Here is a 6,000-nt window from a genome sequence, read left to right as displayed (position 1 = left end):
ATGTTAAGAGTAAACCTTTGACTGTATTCGGGTTAATTCGAGATAAGTATATGAGTTAACATATCATGTAACCAATTAAATTATGTTATTTTTTTTTTGTTAAAAATAATACAAATTGATTATATCAATTTAATAAAATATAACTATTTGAATTAGAAAAAATAAGAATAATTATTTTTTTGAATTTTTTTGAGCTTAGGCACTCGCCACTGCTGATCCAGTCAATGTGATTTCGATTACATTTCTGTTTGACAATTGTGTCCAAACGTTTGATTATCCTTAGCTGCTGACTTTTGCAATGTTTTCTTTGTTTTTGTTGATTGTATTTTGTTTGTACTCATTTGGAATTGGTTAAATCACAAGAATATCATTCACTATGTCTAATTGTATAATATATTCAACTGCGGTAAATTTTTGTTCTGTTTTGATTTTAAATTATTAACAAAATGTGAACTTTGTTGAAAATAATGTCTTTTAAAAAAAACTGTTATAAAACAAATGTTGCTTTAATATGAGGCCGTTAAAATCTCGAGTTGATTTTTAAATTTTACGATTTCCGATAAGGTTAACGAATCTAATTTTAAGTCAACTTTTAAATAGGTAAACTTTACGGTTTAAATTTTACGATAATAAGATTTTTCAAGTTCATAAATAATTTCGATTTTTAATTTTATACTATTTTACATTTAAAATAAATAAATTTATATTTATAAATTAAAAAAATAAGTTATCATTTATTATAGTGTTATTTACTTATTATTATTTTTTAATTATTTTTATATTTAAATATATATTTTTTTAAAATTTATTATATAAAATAATTAATTATATATATAAATAATAATAATAATATATAACTAATATTTTTTAAATTAAATTATTAGGATTCAACAATTTTAAGTAAACTCTCAATTATCACATAGTTTACCGCATTTAACATGAATAAAGTATAATAGATTAAATGACCATTATAAAATTTTATTAAAAATATCTTATCAAAAATAAATTCTGATTTCTCTTTATAAAAATGAGGGTTATTTTTTTATCTTTTATTTATATATTTGGGCACTTGAATTTTGAGATTTGTATTTAGAATAATTAATTTATCCTTTAAAATAAATTATAAAATACTAATCAAATGAAATATTCTAAACATAAATGAGAAATAGTTATATAAAATAACTTATAACTAATATTTTGATCAATACAAACAAAATAGAATAGTTGTTATTTATTACCGATTCCATGTATAAGCTTAGATGCCCTAAATAAATAAATAAATACGTTATTTTTATGTAACTTATTATATTGAAAAGATTAATAATTTTATATATTTAATATATTTAATATTAGTTTATTTAGTTAAATGTTATAATTAGGTGTTAGATTCAAACATTGGTATAGGGCCTTAGGTGTGGTTGTATGCCTAGCCTCACCCAGGACCGGCCCTTCCTATAATCGTGGTCACTACTATTATCACCGGCGATATTTTAAACTATTATTAAATATAAATATATTAGTATGTTAACTCAACCATCGCGGTTAACTTATAAACAATGTTGTAAATACCATTGTAACTGCTAGTAACAAAACTTTATAATATCGTGTTACAATCAATTTATTTCGATAATAATACTTTATTAAAAAGAGATTCATACATCCCTATCTCTCCCCCATATATAATCAGAAGCCAGTTGTGTCAATTTGGCTGCTTAGTTCAATAATTCAGCACTAGTCACATGCAACACATGAAAAAATATATATATACATGGGAAACCAAAAATAAGAAAGCTAGGTTTCATCTTTAAATTAACTTACTTATGTGGTCCTTTTTCATCAATTAATAATAATGTTTCAATCATCTCTATTAAAGTCACCTCCTCTATAATTTATATATGAGTAGCCTTTCTAGTTGTTTATAAAACATCTACAAATAATCTAATTTATAAAAATATATTTCACAATTATCTCTTTACCATTAAATATGAATTAACTTTATTGTATGTCATTAAAAATAGTGTACGGATCTATGTGGGCTTTGGAGTGGCCCAAAATGATAAATCTTTTTCTATGGAATAATAAAGTAAAAAGATTAATGGGAAGATTTGACAAACAAGAAAAAGGGATGGTTCTTTTTTTCTTATTTTTTAGCCTATCAAATTATTGTTAGGTAAAGTAGGACATGTTAAGGCACATGTATAGGGCCAGGCTTGGCTTGTGAATGGCATTGACATAAAATGGGTTTCATGAGTAGATAGATGGTGATGTTACTAGTGCCCTATTTTAGCCACTTTGATTTAGTTAACATGCTATTTTGATTGTTACCACAACTTTTACTTTTATATTTATTAACACTATGATAATAAATTTTAAAGGTAAATCTCTAATTTAAGTGTCGAGAAGGGTTTCTAAGCGATGAAACGTCACATATTCGATTCTTACTTAAAACACTTTAAATGAGAGTGAAAGTCATTACTATAGAGTGTCATGCTAGTTTTTTATATTAAAAATAAAATAAAATGTACCATTTAACGGTAAATTTGAGAAGAATATATCATTAATTCCGCTCGCAATTGAATTGAATAGTGGACAAATAATAATATTCCTTATTTGTATTTGATATGAATATTTTTCAAAACCTTGATTTAAGGTGTACGTCCTCTTGTAAAGACGTCTTGTTTGATCGAACTCTCAAACAATGACATCAATCACGTCCGACAACAATATTGTACATGTATTTTAATTTGCAGGGATATGTAAATCCATTTCCTTGATCCGGGTTTTGTTTTTGTTTGTTTTATATTTTGGAATTAATTTGTACAATTATTTATCTGAAAGAATTGTTAATGTAATCTAAAATTTTCGATGACTATTTTAAAACCGATTCACATATGTCAAAACTAATACTTTACACTAATGTTAAATTTGATGTTAGGTTTTGCATCTTCCTTCCTTGCTTAAACCCTGCCATATTGTCTATTTGGAACCACCCATTAACATTGATGCACATCACGAGCTCACATATGTAAATGAAAGGAAAACTCTTGTTTCTCTTATTTAGTGGCGACGAAAAAAGTATTTAGATCTATAATGTTAGAATAGAAAATAATGTCTTGTGAATTACTTTGATATAGGACAATGCTTTATGAAGTTATTTATTTAATATTATAAATAGTTTGAGTTGTTGCGCTCTAATATAATCTTTATACGATTATTATGAGCTTTCTATGATACTTTAATCATTTTCTTTTTGCTAAATTGATGTCATAACTTTTAATAAGTTTTCTTCCACAAAATTAATATGACATTTACCTTGACAATTAGATGAATAATTATAAATATAAGAAATTAAAATTAATTATTATATATGTAATGGGTAATTAAGCTAGAAGACAAAGATCTAAATAGGAAAGCTCAATATTTTGTCGATAGCCATACCTTAATGCTTCCTAAACCACAGATGTCGACATTTCAATACTAACATTAAATTATTAAAGTTTATGCTACTTTCAATATCAATGCTTAATCATTAATGGTCCTAGCTCATATAATTCTCTTTCTTTCATCACCAAGAAATTTCATTTCATCTCGACAAAAATGTAATTATCAATAACCATGATCATAATAAATAACTTATTAAGGTACATTTATGTAGAAAAGTACTTGTTTAAGAGATAAAAAGACTCAAACAAAAAATTTTAGATTCAATTCTCACTAAATCCTTTAAATTGGAATCGTGATTTACATCAAATTTTGTGCAAGTTCCATTTCAGACTGAAATATTTAAACTATATAAGTTAAATATACATGTTAACAAATTAATTATTCAAGTTTACGATAAAGATTATATATCTCGAATTTTATTCTTACAAAAAAAAATACGGGAATTGAAGTAAGAATTATGACTATAAATATGAATAAAACGATAATACAAATGATTTTTTCAAAAGAAAAAAATATTTGACATTAAGAACTTGTTTGTTAGTGAATTTTTGTGTTTTCTATTACCATAAACACTCTTATCATATATTATTTTTTCAATTATCCAATCATTTAATTCATTAATTAAAATATCAAAATACTCTTACTTTATATTATAAAATTTAAATTTTAAATATGGAAAAAACATAAACCAATAAAATCCCAAATAACCCTACATGAAATAAGATCTAATAGTTTATAAAAATTTCAGCCAGCTAAAAAGAGGAAAAAATATGAATGGAAAGATGGGGAAAGGACAAAAAGGGGCATGGATGGGGGGCCAATAAGAAAGGAAGTGTGAAGGAAGGTGGAAAGGGCAGTGAGTTTCAAATTAACAAAACATGGCCATATGAGAACACATGGAAACCAACTCTAGATCCCATTGTGGCCATTGAAGAAACCCATTTCAAAATAATAATAATAATAATTTAAACATCTTCTCAATAACCCATCATTGATCATCAATTACAAAGTGCACACATATTCTGTCACACTATATATATGCCCCTTTTTGTCATTTTTCTCCTACCAATGTCAACATATCCCACTACTCCTCTATGAAAATATCTATTTTCTAACCTAAATAATAATAATTAAAAATAAATAAAATAACTCCTCATTCCACACAAATTATATATGAACAAAACTAATATTGTTCTAATTATATATATATATTAAAATCATACATATATACATGAATTATTGCAGGATTTGGTATGCATGGTTTGCTTTAAGTATAAGTTGTCAGTTGTCACACAACCACTTTAGTTTGCAAAGGAATATATACCCACATATAAAGATGCACATGCACTAATTATGATTCAATCAATCAATGATCATATATTTGCCCTTATTTCTTTATTAATTCTCCCAATATTAATAATGTCTCATTCCTTTTTTTATAGTATTATAATTAGTTGTATAGTTCATTTTAAGAGTTTTGTCTAGAAAAATAAAGTTTTCGAGTTTAATCATTTCAATTTTTTAAAATAAATTAAAACAAATTAACTTCAAACACCACTCTTTTTTGTTGGACCATATGATTTGAAGATGTTTTTGAAAAGTGGGTTTGGGCTACAATATGTCATTTTGAAAATAATATGGAAATAATTAAGATGCTGAAATAAACATGTGCAAGTGCTTGAATTGATGATACAACTAAAGAATGGTGGAAAACAACTAAGCTAGCTATCTATAGGATAGCCAGGTAATTAAATTATTTTATTTGTTACTAATATATATAACAGATCTATGTATAATAAATCATCAAATTAATTATATTTAAATTTACTTTGTAATTGTTTATAAACTATGATTAAATTAATATATTGAGCACAAGTTGTGGAATGAGGAATCCCATATATATATATACATTATATATTAAAATTTCAATGAGATTTGACTTTGACCACAATTTCTTGGACTTGTATCCTTAAAAAGATGTCAAACCTGCATATTACTAATATAATAATATGTAATACAAACAGATTAATTAATATACATCTCCTCAACAATTAGATTATTATATTCTTTTTTTTTTTGATAGTTGTTTACATTTTACTTTGATTTGAAATGTTAGGGGTTTTATCATGGCGGATCACAAGAGATCACATTTAAGAAATTTCTTTTTTATACGATAAAAATTTGATATTACTCTCAATTTTTAATTTTTTAAAATTTAATTCACTATTTTATTCTTAAATTAGAAAAATGATAAGCTCGCGTTCATACTAGGTCTGCAAATGAGTGTAGGTCTGCAAATGAGTGAAGCTTGCGTTCATATTAGGGCTGCAAATGAGTTAAGCTCGCGTTCATATTAGGGCTGCAAATGAGTTAAGTTCGCGTTCATACTAGGTCTGCAAATGAGTTAAGCTCGCGTTCATACTAGGGCTGCAAATGAGTTAAGCTTCTCGTGAGTCATTCGCGAATCGCTCGATCAAAACTCGACTTGCATTTAACTTTAACCAAGTTCGTCCATAAATTCGAATTAAGTTTAATTCAGATTAAATTTAAATAATA

This window comes from Impatiens glandulifera, chromosome 1, assembly GCF_907164915.1.
Source record: "Impatiens glandulifera chromosome 1, dImpGla2.1, whole genome shotgun sequence".
NCBI classification, from domain to species: Eukaryota; Viridiplantae; Streptophyta; class Magnoliopsida; order Ericales; family Balsaminaceae; genus Impatiens; species Impatiens glandulifera.
The sequence above is the reverse complement of the archived record's forward strand: the minus strand, read 5'-3'. Positions refer to the sequence as shown.